The sequence below is a fragment of the Stenella coeruleoalba genome, assembly GCF_951394435.1.
Source record: "Stenella coeruleoalba genome assembly, chromosome: 9".
Classification (NCBI taxonomy): Eukaryota; Metazoa; Chordata; class Mammalia; order Artiodactyla; family Delphinidae; genus Stenella; species Stenella coeruleoalba.
The window spans coordinates 70,757,114-70,773,773 of record NC_137155.1 but is presented as its reverse complement, the minus strand read 5'-3'; the positions used below and the strand labels follow the sequence as shown (position 1 = coordinate 70,773,773).

Sequence of the window (16,660 nt, the reverse complement as noted above, 5' to 3'; positions counted from 1 at the left end):
TTTGGAATATTTCTCAAAAGCTAAAGTAAACAGGGATCTCCTTAGCTTTGTTTAGCAGAACCAAAATTTTCTCTGAATCTCATTGCATCCAAAACTAGCATCTGGAAACTTACTAGTAGAGAGCACGTCAGAGTCACCCTGTATTAAACAACCCGTATGATGATCATTTAAGAAATTCTCAAATACTTAGATTACGTTGGATGAATGTGCAAATGTTAAATTTATCATGTCATGGGATGGCATGTTATGAAATCTTGTTCAGTCAAATTTGCCCCAGGATAAAAAATTTTTCCAAAAGATACTGGGCTTCTTTTTCGAGTAGTTCTACTCCCCTTACGTCTGCAACTTGTGTTCTACAGCATTGGTTCTCAGTGTTTAGCTCATCCAAATCACATGGACAGCTTGTAAAACCACAAATTGCTGGGATCCATCCCCAGGGTTCCTGATTTGAAAAGCCTGGGCTAGGGACTGAGAATCTGCATTTCTAACCAGTTTCCAGGTGATGCTGAAGCTGCTGGTTGGGGGACCAAACCTTGAGAACCAAGGCTCCATGTTTTTCAACAGTTGTAGAAATAATCCATGAAGATTCCGTCTTAGAATATACCTTACTGCAATATTTTAGTGGGAGCCAACGGAAGTATAAACTATATTCACAATTTGCATTAGTAAGTGAATTACACAGTACAAAATCCTGTCAATCAAAACCAGTGAGACAGTCATTACACTTACAGTTTGAACAGCCTTGACTTCTGGTTGAGATATGTCCAGAGTTTGCCCACAGACCAGGGGGAAACCTGTCAAAAAAAAGAGAAAACAATCGTGTACTGTCACAAGACCCATAATATTTAGGATGCAGGCAAATTAGCTCAAATGATCATCCTCCAAAGGGAAATAATTTGCCAGAGTTTTTAAAACGTAAAGAAATGCCTACTTCCAATCCATATTCATTTTTTTTTAAATGAGAGTATTCACATAACACTTTCCATGACAGCTTCTGCTTTCCATCACTCAACTCTTTGTGAAAATAGTCCATTTTCTGGCTTACTGACCGTATGTTTGAGCTTAGTCCAAAAATGAATTTCTTGAAAGGTTTATAAAACAAAAATAACAATTTCAGTTGTTTTTAATTCCCGACTGCTTCAAATAAAGAAAACAAACTATGAAAAGGGCAGTGGGATCTTAATTGCCTTTTTTGCATTTAAATATCAGATAACTTCCTAATGGACCTTTACATATCTATGTCCTCTATGGAAATCCCATACGTTCCTCAATTTAAAAACATGCCTGTGATTAGAAAAGACTGGAGTCTGAAAATGTCCTCTGAGAAAACACACACAAAAGCACATGTGTGTCCCCAACTCCTGAGAATGCTCATTCAGGAGGCACCAGCCAACCCTATCTTTCTTCTTCTGGTAAACATGCCTCACAGGGTATTCAGAGCCCTCTTAGTGAGGGGCCCCTGCAGTATTGTTTATAACTTTTATCGGTGTGATTTTTCTTCTACCACCTACTTAAAAGCTCATTTTCCCCTGTTTCTGCACTTCTTTGAATCTACTTCTTTCACAAGAAAAAAAAAAATGCAAGTGAGCTAACCCGAGGCACTGGGCAGAGAAGACTTTGTTAACCTTTCCATTTTTAATTCTGAACTTTGTCTTGTAGTCTACATTCTCCTCATCTTTTAAGTTGACCCTATGAATAGGGTGAAAGTTACTGGGTACAGAACAACACACAAAGGGTTATCCTGACAGGTCCCAGCCAAGGAAAGACTTCTCAGAGTCAGTCTGATTCTAAACATCGCTTTCCTCTTCCCAAATTAAATGGGTTCTTTAATAGCTGATTGTATTCACATAATTCTTTTATGTTTAAGGATATCTTTTAATAACTTATAAGCACTGTCTCTGTGTCATTATTAGATATGGTTAAACGTCTTTTTACTACTAAGCAGATTTTTCCATGGAATTTCTAGCTCCAAATGTTTTCAATTCCTTCATGAATATTTCCCAATTAACTCCAACTTCCAACGAACCTGCTATTTTTGCTAATATTCCCTTCATACTTATCTTATATGATCTTGTGAGGTTGCTGGCTAATTTTTATGGACATGGTGCCCTAAGGACAGAGACTGCATAGAGACATGGTGTGTCACCCTGCCTTGCAGATGGAGGACACCCCATGAGGATGTGCTAGTGATGTATGGATGGGGATGACTGAGTTAAGCCTTCCATCTGAGGGTGGGGATGAAGTCAAGACACGTAGAAAATGGTTTCCCAGCCTAGCTAAGTGTTTCTTTGGCCAAAATAAAACCCAGGACAGGGACTGGTTCTTACAGGGAAGAGCAACTAGGCCATGACCTACAATAATTATTTGCGGCTGAAGAAACGACATGTTGAAAGAAATGACCGTTGGAAGACACCAAGGGAGAAATAACTACTGTGTACCAGGGAAAGTCACATCCTAACTAGTCATCTGAGTGACCTTTAGTGAGTTATATTCGTCTATAAGGTAGGAAAAGGGTGTACCCGAGAAGGAAAGGCTGACTCTGAAACCAAGAATGCACAAATACATGCTGCATTTGTACAAGAAGGAAGTTACAAATAGTCCAGGGAATTTCATGTATGCCAAGCCATCATTCCACAAGGGACTCGTCCCCACAAGGCACCCATTACACTACATCTCTGGAACAGTTCCCGTCCTTATCTGGTTAGAGGTCCAGCTGGCTCCTCCAACTTGCTAGCTGTAGATTCAAAGAAATTTCCCCTTTAAAATCAAACAATTATGGTTTCACAATTAGGCGGAAGCTGTAGGCAAATGCCTAGTCATTTCTCCACCAAAGGTCAAGCTCTCCTATGCAGAAACACTCGTCAAGGAATAAATTAATGCATTACTACAACGTGCATTAATAACTAGACTTAAAAAATAATCTTTTAAGGATTTATCTTGATTTTCCAGCTTACTCTTTTCCAACTTCTCACACGCCCACCTGCCACATACAGCTATTTGTCTACGACTATGGCTTAGTGCTTGTACCATCACATGTGTGTGTTAGGGGACAATGCAGGTATTATACCTTGGAATTTGATAATGCACGTGCAAGTTTCACTTCCATTATGTACCACTCAGAAATAAATACATGTGTGTATGTGTGCATACATGTATTTACCCTATATTTTGTATCCATCTCTTAGTTATTAATTCACCTTTCTATGTGTACTTTTAGAATTATTATATAGTCAACGGTTATATGAAATATACATAAGAGTTCATATCTCTGAAAATGGTGTATGCTGAAATAGAAATCTACACTGATGCATGCCAACTGTTTAACTATGTGTATAAACGCCCAAAACAACTTAGAACCCTAAATGAAGAATGTTATATCCAAGTGAAACAAATGCGGGAACAGAGGTCAACAGAAAATAATTACACTCAGGAGAATCTGGACAGGACATCAACAAGAGCACAGACCATGAAATCTCCAGTGACCCGAACAGTTAAGAAATTGCAACCAATAGCTGTAAATTTCATCCAGTGAGAGATGCTTTCCTCAAGTCTGATCATTTTTAATCCCCACATTCTGGCATGACTTAACCCAGGTGGCTGGAATGGGCAATGCTGACCGACCCACATACTAGTTAGATGGAAGGGAATGTGGAATTATCAACTATTCTTTCCATAAGAATGAGTATTTCAAGATTCATACAGCAGGTGTAGAGAAAGAGTAGTAGACATGGGATCAAAAATCCCAGTCAAGGCCACCATGCTGCAAAACTCCAGCGAGCGCCTTTTCTACTGCTATATACAAGTATCCCCTTCACTTATAATGTTGATCACGAAGAGCAACAAGGCTATACAACATGACCTGACTTGGGTTCTAGTTCTACAACCGCCATTTACCAGCTATACTAACTGGACAAATAAATCACCTCCCTTCCCAAGCTTCTACACCAGGGTTCTTAGTTTATTCTGTGTGCTATGGGTCCCTTTGAACATCTGGTGAAAACTACGGATGCTTTCTCGAATGAGGTTTTATAATTGTATAAAATAACACAGGATTTTGAAGAATCCGATTATTAATTTTTCTGATGTAGTAATAAATGTGCTTCTTTATTATTATATTAAATGTCACTATCGAGAGACAGGTCTCCTAAATACTGCAATTTGGAAGTAGCAATGAATGTGAACAATATTTTGAGACAGCTGCAACTACTGTGATGTGATATAAAAATATATGTCATATCGATTGATGACAAAATGATAGGTGCCTCTAAGACGATTGTTCTTTGTTGCTTACATTCACTGAGGAATAAATGCTAAATTTCAGTTAGGGGTTAGTGAAAGGAGATGTAATTTTTTTCCCCATTCAAGTTCAAGGACATGCTGAATTTTATCCATCGACTCCAGGTTAAGAACCATTGCTCTTTACATTGTTATGTAAAAAGGGGAAACAACACTTGTCTTCCAGAAGTCACTAAGCTTTGCCAGGATATTAAAGTTAATTAAACAAATATTTGGTGGGCAATTTCTATGAGCCAGGCACTGTTTTAGGGCCTGGGGATACATCAGTGAACAGAAGAGACACTATCTGGTGGAAGAAAAGTTTTAGTCGTGGATGACAGACTTTAAATATTTGTCTAACAGATCACATATATTAAACACATGTAATGTCAGGGGATGTGCAGAAAACGAAAAGGAAAATAAACCAGAGAATAAGGTGTACAGGAGAGAAAGAGGAGAAGACCTTGTGCTAAGCAGTCAATGGAACAGAGACCCAAAGGAAGTGAGCTCCAGGGAGCCATGGGGACCCCTGGGCAAAGGTACCTACAAACAATAAAGTTTTTAGTACCACTTTTCACCTGGTCACACAATCCATTAGCAGGAGTAAACTGAAATACAAGTCAGCATTACTAAGTTGGAAAATAACATGTAGACTTCCTGCTAGAATTACACATTTATATCAGGATTACATATTGCTTTATAGCCCTATTTGTTTCTATCAGTTTATACAATTTTTTTTATCACACCTTATTTCATGCCAGACATTATATTTAACCAAATTAACTACAGCTGACCCTTGAACAATGGGGAGTTAGGAGCGCTGACTTCCTTGCAGACAAAAATCTGTAATAATTTACATGCAGTTATATATGCAGTTCCCCCTGCACACTCGGTTCTGAGTCCACGGCTTCAACCAACCGTGCATCGTGTAGTACTGCAGCACTTACTGTTGGAAAAGATCTGCATATAAGTGACCCTGCACAGTTCAAACCAGTGTTGTTCAAGGGTCCATTGTAATTTATTCCTAACAAGAATCCTAAAGAATAGAACCTATCATTACCCTACTTCACAGACCAGAAAACAGAGGCTCAGAGGGATTAAATTAATTGCCCGTATTTGCCAAGTAAATCTAAGTAAGTAGCAGGAACAGGATTTGAATACAGCAAATATCATACCTAAATCTGCTTACCACATCACACTGCTCCTTGAAAACAGTACTGTTCTTTAACAAGAGAGCAATCCATCTCAGATACCAGATTTTAAAAGTTGCTAAAGTACTGAGAATTTTACACTAAATGAGAAAAATTTGCATTGCATGCATTAGGGAAAATATTCACAGAACAGAACACTGAGCCACAAAGGGGTCAGAGAAAGAAAAAGAAATTCCTGACTAGGGGAAAGACAGACAGTCATTTGGGAATCCCACTGGAAAATTCTAGTCTCCATAATCTTTCTCTTTAATTTTTTTTTTTTTTTTTGCGGTACGCGGGCCTCTCACTGTTGCGGCCTCTCCCGTTGCGGAGCACAGGCTCCGGACACGCAGGCTCAGCGGCCATGGCCCACGGGCCCAGCCGCTCCGCGGCATGTGGGAATCTTCCCGGACCGGGGCACAAACCCGTGTCCCCTGCATTGGCAGGTGGACTCTCAACCACTGCGCCACCAGGGAAGCCCATCTTTCTCTTTTAATATCTATTTGTGATTAGCAGAAAAACTAAATTATAAACAATTCAGGAAGCTAATCAGAGGTCCAGAAAAGACAATCTAAAACTTTTCAATTCAATTCAAGGAAAGCTATGCTGGACCCCTGGATTGAAGGGCTGTGTGTTGACCCACAGGTTAAACTCTGAAAAGGTCAGAGGTTTCATAAAGCAGATAAGAGTAAGCGAATGAGAAGAGCACAGTGACATCTTTTAAATCAAAACTGGCAAATTTGGGGGAGAGTGAGACTAACAATAAAAAAAGTAGATTCAACTTAGATTCTATCCTAAATTACTTTCCTTTCTGAATTTGTTTCCTTGCTCCTTGTTCTCAGGCGTATACTGCAATAGCTCCAATGAGAGGTGACAAAAGCCTGAAGGCAAGCAGGAATAGTGGAGGTGGCTGGTGAAGAAGAGAAAGAACATATGCGATATTTATTCACGGGAAGGGGAGATGGGGAGAGGACGGGTGACAAAGGGAATAGTTCAAATTGGCTTTGGTTTCTGTCAAGGATGCCAATTGGGCGGTGTTATAAACGGGATAATAAGGGTAAGAGACAACCAGAAGGAAGGTAGTGAGCACAGATTTGGATGTGTTGATCATTAACTTGCAATTGTATTTTTTAACGCTGTCATTTTCAGAGATCCAGATGGGAATGACTAGAGGCAATTGGACGTGCAGGTCTGGAACTCCAGAGGGAAACTTGGAAGTCGAGGGAAAAATCTCATTGGAAATAGAGCTTCAGGAATCATGAGCCTATGGACAAAGACAATTCCAGCAAACTTTTAAGGTATGCGCGGAGGATGCAAGAGGCCAAGGAGACGGCAATGGGATAAGTTAGAGAGGGCTGAGGAGCCAGGAGGGCATCAGAAGCCATAAAGACGTCAAGTAAGAGAGTCAGGTCAAGGGTTGGGGGTGAAGGACTGGGGGATGGAGGGGTCAATGTATTGCAGCCTTTGATAGAGCAGCTGTGCCGATGTGGTGGCAGAAAGTCTGAAGGGCACGGGGTGGGAGGTGAACGGGAAGCTAAAATGAGAATATACCTCATTCTATTCATGCACTTGATTGTTAAATAATAACAAAGAGAGAGATAGACAGTAGTTGGATGCCAAAGCGGAGTCCACAAATGAGAGGCTGAAATTTTCCGAAAAAGAATAATTGATGGGTAAGTAACTAAAAGAAACAAGGGACAAGGCCAAGGGCACAGATAAAGGGATGAGCATTAAATAGAAAGAACAGGTGCTTCATCTCTGAGGCTAAGTAAGCAGTGGGTCTCAGAGTGGGGAACATGTTATAAATTTGTAGCAGCGGTGGTTTTGCCTGGAAAATGACTGGAGGCCCAAATGGCATTGTGCAAGTGGGATCAAGGAGGAAAGAAACCTTACAATTCATGACATACAATGAAAGAATTTTTCCATGTACCATACAACTATCAAATTTCCCAAGGGACATTCATGCAGTTGAATAATCTGTTTGTGATGAAAACTCTATTGTACAATAAGCACCAAATGCCTCCTAATGGCTTTCATACATACAGATTTCCAGGGATACAATTAGTGTGTAACTCAAGGGAAAATTGATTTAGGTTTGTTCAGATCTTTACCAAGAATTGGTCATAATTTCAAAAATTCACATGATCAACGAGAGAGACAGTTCAACAAGAAATACAGTTAACATCAGACACAAAACATCACACATTTTATGATTCCCTTTATATGAAATATCCAGAATTGGCAAATCCATAAAGAGCAGCTTCTTGAGTTGATGTTTTAGTTTGGGTCTAGGCAACATTCCTAGTCAAGGGCTAAAGCTAAGCTGGGCTTACTTACTAGCTGGAGTCTGGAGACAGGCCATCCAACTCAGTGGAAGTTGTTTTCTAAAAGTCTAATTGAGGTCTTCCCTGCTGGCGGCGCAGTGGTTGAGAGTCTGCCTGCCGATGCAGGGGACTCGGGTTCATGCCCTGGTCCGGGAAGATCCCACATGCCGCTGAGTGGCTGGGCCCGTGAGCCATGGCCGCTGAGCCTGCGCGTCCGGAGACTGTGCTCCGCAACGGGAGAGGCCACAACAGTGAGAGGCCCGCGTACCGCAGGAAAAAAAAAAAAGTCAAATTGAATCAGAAATTGACCAAGGGGGGAAAGCGAGGGTGGTGGTGGTGGTATGAATCAGGAGATTGGGATTGACATATATACACTAATACATATAAAATAGAAAACTAATTAAGAACTTGCTGCTAAAGAAAGAAAGAAAGAAATTGGCTTTGAAAGGGAAAAGGATATGCTGAAGACTGGGTGTATCATATCCAAAGACAAGGCAGTATCATCTACTAGGTCTTCCTAGAGGAGGAAAGGGGTGATTTACTGGCTGCAGGTTCTGTAAGAAGACACAGGTTGAAGTGCTTTCTGTCTTTCAGTCAATAAAATTATACTGAGCTGCTACCATATGCCAGGCACAGAGCCATGCCAGGTGCGGTGCTAAGGCCTGGGGACAGAAAGATGAATGAAATACTTTAAGGCCTCAGAGGAGTGCTTGGCCGCGGGAGGGAAAGCAAACAGTTAAAAGCAGGAAGTGAATACCCAGACTGGATCTGAAATACTCTAAGGCTTTTGCCGCTTAGAGTGTGGGCTGGGGACCAGTGGCATTGGCATTCCTGGGAGCTTATTAAAACACAGTCTCAGGCTGCACCCAGACTATGAACCAGAACCTGCATTTTAACAAGATCTCCCGGTCATTCACACATACATGAAGTTTGAGATGTGCTACTCTAGGGGGGTTCAGCTTTGGGCTGGGCTGTAAGGAAAGGCCCAGATTTTGACTATTGTATTTCTGTTGTTCAGAGCCTCTGTTTTTTGTAAAAGAACGTGTATTTCCTAAACAACCACCTACATGACTGTATTAAACATTGTTTTCCACTCTGGGAGGTGGGAGCTGTTTATTAGCATTATTAGGTCTTCTGATCGCTGGGTGATGACTTTGGTATCAGGTGGATCAGTTAATTACAAGCTGATCCAAATCTCTTGACTGGGCTCTGAACCCTGTTTCTCATATATAAGCTGAACACTAGAGACACAAAGATGAATTAAATGGCCCCTGGCCTCAAGCGTTAATTTTCTGGAAAGGGTTTGTTTTGAGTTACCATTTGGTCTAGGCAAAAACGCCCAGTCACATCCATGATGAATAAATAATTACAAATTCCTCACCACACCTGGAAAGTATGGGTAGGGTGACTATATATCCTGGCTTTCCAGGACAGTCCCAATTTATTCTTATCGTCCCCAAGTAGTTATTAATCGCATCCCTTTTCATTCTCAAAAGCATTCCAGATGAATGATAATTTTAGGGTCATCCTATCTATAGCTAAGTCATGGTCATTGAGGAATGCAATGTTACTGTTAGAGGATGCTTTGAAACTGACCAAGGGGAGGAAAAGGAATGTGGCTATTCAGCAGTGAGGTTGTCACCAACACAATGGGGACTAAGGAATAGACCAAGGCAAGTAGCTATGGTTGATGTAAATACACTGAGGGGAACCCATGTGTTTTACACGCACACACCATAGATTACGCAATATAGCTGGGAGAAGAATGAAGAACCAAATTCATCAACATTTTAAGGGTACATTATAGGGCTGTTAGAACACTAGAGCTTACCAAAAATCATTCAGCTCCCCACCAAAACCATATTAAGAAAAACCTTGATTGAAGTTCAGGAGTCTACACACAGAGCACCATTTACCTTTCCAGGCTACTGATAAATCTGAACTGGCCTTCTCTTTCTTTCTTTCTTTCTTCTAGTCCAGTGAATTGAAACCCTATCAGAACCATAATCCGTCTTTTTGCAACACTTCCATTACTATACTGATATAGAATTCATAGATAATATAACTCACCTACAAACATAATTTTTTTTTTTTTTTGGTGGTACGTGGGACTCCCACTGTTGTGGCCTCTCCCATTGCGGAGCACAGGCTCCGGACACGCAGGCTCAGCGGCCATGGCTCACGGGCCCAGCCGCTCCGCGGCATGTGGGATCTTCCCGGACCGGGGCACGAACCCGCGTCCCCTGAATTGGCAGGCGGACTCTCAACCACTGCACCACCAGGGAAGCCTCACAAACATAATTTTAAAAATCAAAATAGTGCCCTGATTCTCATATTGATATAAAAAAGTAATCTATGATGAAACATGTATTTCAATTATGTAAATTCTCAAATGTGATCTCATGAGTCAAATGCTTTCCAATCTTTGAAGACTCAGTGTGAATGGGATAGCAACAAACGCAGAATGATAGATGTGTGCTCTGGGTAAGTTATCGTCCACTGCCTCTGCCCTCCCCCTTCATCCCCAGGAACAAACTTTTTATCTTCTTCCTTGGAAATATCCCTTTGGAGGTCTCTATTTTGCCAAGACTATTGCCCCTGCTTTAATTCAGCCTTTTGATCTTTCTCCTAATTTAATGAAATCAATTATTAACTAGTTTCTTTAAAACTAGTATGGCCCACATCCCATCTCCTTTCTCTTCCCTCATCACACAGCTTCCAGAGTCACCCCACTAATCATTCCACTCCACTTCTTAAAAAACCTTCAAAGACTATCTGATCCCAAACTCTGTGTCTACCCTCCTCTCTTGTTGCAATCGTACTACTAGACATTCTGGAATATTCCTATGCTTTCTCTTCTCTGTTGCCCATACTATTTTTTTCCCTCAGTTCCTACATCCAATTTACCCATCATCTGAAACCTTCCCCTAGGAAGAATTAATCATTCAGTTCCTTCTACCCACATAATGATTTACACACACTTTGGGCACCCATCACATTGCATTATGGTTTCTTTCTTATCAATCTGGCTCCTTCCCATCATGCAGCAGTCAAACTCCCTGAAGACAGGATTTAACTTGAATCATTCATTTGTATAATCTGAAGAACAAATCAGTTGAGGCTGATTACTTGTTTGTCAAACGAATGAGAAAACTAACAAACAAGTGAATGAATTATAAAAGATTGTCTCTTCAGTCCTGTATTGTTAAATAAATCAAGTCTGCCTATGGGGGATTTACATTCAGCACCTTTTACCAGTCTTTGCTTTGGCTGCTTTCAAAGTCCAAACACTAATAAATGAGGCCCAGAAAAAGTTAAGGAACTTGCCCAAGGTAGCCCAGCTATTGAGCAGAAAAAAAGAAAAACAAACAAACAACAACAACAAATGTAAATCATACCTTCTTGCTTTTTCTGATGCAACACTTTTGCTTCCGGTAAGTGGCAAGCGAGAATAAATATCTAAAAAATATACTTTACAGAAGAGAAACTTTTCTATAAAATCCTTGTGCACTTCTTTTCTTAACGCTATACTGGAACATAAAAGATTCAGTGTGGGCTGGGGAGATGCTGTAGGATGCAGGTAGTTTAGAAGAGCAGAGGAAAAAAATCTAACAAGAGGAGGTTTATGTTCCACTTCATTTTTGGTCCGGAGAGCAAAAGAAATGTTTTTGAGAGTCACATTAAGCAAGCATCATGTTAATAATCCAATCCATGGATCAATAAATGCTGAGGACATCTTTGCCCAGGAGCATTAATAATATCCTTTTGGCCCTGGGCCAGAGGGGAACGGTGGGCACAGTCTTCTTAGCTATCTTTTAGCTGAACTCATTGTAAATAGAGACAAGAAGCTGTGGTTCAATAGGTGGTCAGCGCTTAGCAGCTTTGCATGATGATAAATCGGAGGGGAAAATGTGAAATGGAGTAGGAGTATTCTTGAGGGGAGGCTCAGCAACTTCATATTTTCAAAATTGACTGATCCCTCATTTGATAAATCTGTTCAACGTGATATACGCTTCCGTGGTCACCAGGCATTTCTTTACGGAACTTGTTACTTAACATAATTACAATCTAGTTGACCATTTAGAAACATCTGCATTTGCATGTTCTCTCTGTGCTCTGCCCTACCCGTTCCGCTCCCTGCACTGTGTATTTGTTCAGCACCTATGGTTCTGGGCACTGAGTACTGTGTGTGTGTGTGTGTGTGTGTGTGTGTGTGTCCTTAAAGAGGATAAAATGGAAACCCTGGAAATGAAGTATCTTCCTAAGATCACACAGATAAGTGGCAGGATGGGGATTGGACCCCAGCTCTAAAGTAAAGCAGGGACCGGGTCCATATTTTTTCACCATCCCATCCCTAACACACAGTAGATGCTCAACATACCTTTGCTGGGTGAATGTATGTGCCAAACAGTCTCACAGTTTTCTGCCCTGTCCCTGCCCACTCCTTCCCCATCAGTTCAGAAAACCTCCGCTCTCCTGAGGCTAAGATGATCTTTATTGACTGAAAGCAGTACCTAAAGACAGTAGGGAGAGGAGACTGGCTATTGCTAAGGGCACTTGGAATAAAGGAAGCACCTAAGAAGGAGCAAACGTTTCCCTCTAAATTCCTTGAAGCCTTAGAGGGGCCCTGATTTCTAGTCTTCTCACTGGGAGAGTTGTCAAGCTGCTGGGAGCATCACTGTGGATACCAAGTAAAGGCAAAGCCCAGAAGTGTAGAAGGATGACATAGCGTCCCCATTTCTTACCCAACACAAAAACACTCTCTTGATTCACTTATCTCTTTTCGAAATCTCTTTGCTAACATCTGTGAAATGATGGCTAATAGATGAAGCCCTATATAAAGGCTGAGGTTAAGCTATGTTTTTTCTTGTCATATTCATTGGTATAATTTAGTGAGCTTGGAAGCCAAGCTGATTCCAATTTAAACTCCAGATTCACTTAAAAAATGATACAAATGAATTTATTTACAAAATAGAAACAGACTCACAGACTGCGAAAACAAACTTATGATTACCAAAGGGGAAAGGTGGGGAGAGGGATAAATTAGGAGCTTGAGATTAACATATACACACAGCTATATATAAAAAAGATAATCAGCAAGGACCTGCCGTATAGCACAGGGAACTCTACTCAATATTCTGTAATAACCTATATGGGAAAAGAACCTGAAAAGAATGGATATATGTATAACTGAATCACTTCAATGTACACCTGAAATGAATACAACATTGTAAATCAACTATACTTAAATATACAATAAAAAATTAAATTAAAAAAAAATAAACTCCAGATTCAAAGAAAACAAGCTGTGTGGCAAGGCATTTAACCTCTCTGAGCTTCAGTCCCTTTAAATCTAAAATCACCTGCTGTTGCTTGCCCCTTGTGGTCATTGCAAAGGTGATCATACAATGTAATTCAGAGATTTGGTAGAAATTTGCAAGTTCTTGGAGTCAGGCCAATTGCCAGCTCTGTGACTTTGAGCAAGCTTCTTTACTTTTCTCATCTGTAACAACTACAATAATAATACCTAGCTAATAGAATTGCTACAGATTTCATTAGATGATGTACTTAAAGAACATAGTAGAGTGTCTAATGTATGCGCTCAACACATATTTGTCCCACTCCTTTCCCATACCGTCCCCTCAACTTCTGAAATCTGAGTTTATCTCGTCACTGCCCTTCACTCTGCATGTAACAATCTGAGCCATCATCATGTCTCTATGGTCCATTCCATATCTTCCATTTTCCCATGCACCACCCACTAACAACTTGACATGTTATGTCTTACACTTTCCAGGTGTCCTGCCTTTAGCTCAATCACACAACTCAGTCAAACTCCCCTTTTCCACTCATGACCTTTCCTTGACATTATACTCACCAATTCATTCCATTATGAATTAGGATGGATTCCTTACATCTCCAAAGCTCTCCCCCCATCCAAACTGAAGATCAAATGTGTCTCTATCATTGTAAATGGGTTACAATGATCAATCTTTGAGGTCTACCATTTCCTCAAATCAAACATTATCTCAATCTTTTTTTTTTTTTTTCCAACTTGACCTTGGGAGTAGGTACCCATGGTACCTACCCCTTGGTACCAAGGGATACATACCCCTTGGTACCCTTGCCCCATCCTAGAGTTCATCGATGAGTATTCAGAGGCTTGGGGCAAAAAGAATGAAAACTATGTTCTGATTTGCTCTGGAAGTCCTACATTTCCCCAAGGATTGATCAGGTCTTCTGCCTGCCCTCCCCAGTGCAAAACAAAGGGGAGAAGAAAGTTCTCAAAGAGTTCACTGGCCCAGATTGGCAGAATGGCCCTGCTTCCCAAGTGTCCAATGTCAACATCAAGCGTCTACATTTAGTAGTGTTGGGGTTCAGGGCAGGCTGGCCCCAAATATGCCCAAGTGACATATTGATTATTTTGAATTACCTTTACTTAAGAAACAGCCAGGGCAAGAAGGACACTTAGACCCTCCTCTCTCTCTCTCCATGAAAGCAGGAAATAAATTGCCCCTGAGAAAAATACCCTCCCTTCACCAAGAGGTAGAGAAACATCCTTATCACCAGAGATAAGGAATTCAGGGCTAACAGCCTATATAAACAAACCCTGTTACTTCTTTACTAATGTACTACCCCAAGCACAAACTCTATTTAGATTCTTCACTAACTAAGCACCCAAGCTGAAGCTTTTTTATCTTGTCAGCTCTTCACAAACTTATTTTTCTTTTGTCTACAAGAAGTATAAAAGCTGTCTGCTTTGGCCACTTCTTAAGTCCTATTTCTATGAGACCTCCGCACATACAAATTAAATTTGTTTTTTCCTCCAGTTAATCTGTCTTGTGTCAATTTAAGAACCCCAGGCCACCGCACAGCACAGGGAGACACAGCACAGGGAGATCAGCTTGGTGCTTTGTGTCCACCTAGAGGGGTGGGATAGGGAGGGTGGGAGGGAGATGCAAGAGGGAGGGGATATGGGGACACATGTATAGGTATAGCTGATTCACTTTGTTATACAGCAGCAACTAACACACCATTGTAAAGCAATTATACTCCAATAAAGATGTTTAAAAAAAAAAAAGAAGAACCCCAGGCGGTAGGGGGAAACCTCACCTCCCAGTAGCTTTTACATTGTTGCAAAACAGAGAGGTGGTCAGGTTTGCAGAGCATGTGGGAAGAGACATGTTGTAGGAATTCTCACTTTTTAAATCTTGTCTGGCAGGAGATTTCACATGAAATTGAAGAAGCAAATCTGATGAAAATGTTGCAGAAGGTTTAGGTGTTAAATGACAGGAACCTGAACTAGATAGTTGTTTTTGGCGGGGGGGGGGGGGGGGGGGAGGGCGGGAGGGGGGAGGCTGAAAATTAGAGAAGCTATGTAGGAAGTGGCAGGCTTTAACGAACTCATGGCTGTGAAGGGAGAGATTGAAAGAGCAGCTTCTAAAACAGCCTCAGACTCAGGCCTGTGTGATTGGCACTGGAGTAATATTCCCCATGGGGACTGCAGAGTTGAAAAGAGAAGAGTGTGTTCCAGTAAAAAATTAAAATCTTGATCTTTGCCATGTTAAACATGAGGTGGTAATGAGACAGCAGGAAGCTACTTTGGTGAGCCAGCAGGAAAACAAGACTAAACGGCTGGAAAAGTGTGACATGCAGAGGTTAAAATTGACTGGTTCATTAGATAATCATACCCTTCAATTACACAGTCCTGAGCTTTACAGTTTACAAAACAGTTTCATATACATTTCTGAATCCTCGAATCAACCCTGTGAGGCTGGTACTATAGATAAGGGAACTTTTTACAGATAAGGGGACTGACATTCAGAGAGCCTCTTGCTTTAGCCAATGAACCCATGGGTAAGTGCTAGAAAAATGATTCAAGCTAAGGTGACTTTATTGCCAAGGTCAACCTGCCTTCCACAATCCCATGCTGGCACAGTTACGAAAGCTCCCTTGCTACTGTCCCCTTTGGAGATGGAATGGCCCAAGCTTTGTGGAACCATACTCCCCAGAAAACAATTTTTCAAGGATAATGTTTGCCCAGATGAAGGTCTCATGGCAGATGACCAAGAGCCTTGGTTTGCAAGCCCAGAATTCCCTCAAGGTCCTCTGGGATAACAGGTGTAAGAATCACTGGGGTTTTTCCCCAATGTCAATTCCCCTCCCCTTGTTGGCAAACCCAGACTTCACTCAGGAAAGGGTGACTCTTATTAAATTCTGATTGTTCTAGACTAATTGAGGGGATCCAGTTGCTTTTACCTGTGATTGGAATTTGGGCAAGGGAGGGAGGTGGTAAGGGGTCTGACCCATGTCCTAGGAGGCACATGTGGAATCTTCAGAATGGGTTTCTTTTTTTAAAAAAGGAGATAAGGAAGGGATGCTCCCCTTTCACTCTGAGGGAGATGCTATGTCTGAATGTGTTGCTAGAACTGCTTTAATCATCTTATGTCCATAACTGTAACGCCATCACAATAAAGATGTCAGAACCAAGGAGAGATGGAAAACAACTTGAGGCCTTGATGGTATTTTGAAACTCCTGCCTTGAAAAGTCCTGAAGACTTTCCTACCTCTTGACTTACCAGCAGGTGAAATAATACATTCCCATTATTTAAGATCATTTGAGTTGGGGTTCTGTTTCTTGCAGATGATAACTTCCTAACTGATAACATCAGCTTGAGTCTTTATTTTTGCAAATTAATTCCCATATTTTTGGCAAAGTGAATGACCCAGATGAGGAGTTTCCCTCACAAACTTTTCCTGGGAACCATAATTTCAACTGCTCCTTCAATAAAATCAAATGTAGATATTTTTGTCAGCAAATGACCACACAGATATGGAAGTAACTGGGTTACTGCCTCTTTTTTTAGGCAA

At 41.0% G+C, this 16,660-nt stretch overlaps 1 long non-coding RNA gene across 1 annotated transcript in view; it reads right to left on the bottom strand.

Annotated features, from left to right (window-relative positions):
* Positions 1-475: 475 nt before the first annotated feature.
* The window catches only part of LOC307192096, a 54,074-nt gene continuing 37,889 nt past the window's right edge, over positions 476-16,660 (bottom strand). Inside the window, exon 3 of the long non-coding RNA XR_013829964.1 lies at positions 476-794. This is a non-coding gene — a long non-coding RNA (uncharacterized lncRNA). The remainder of the gene's footprint in view (positions 795-16,660) is intronic.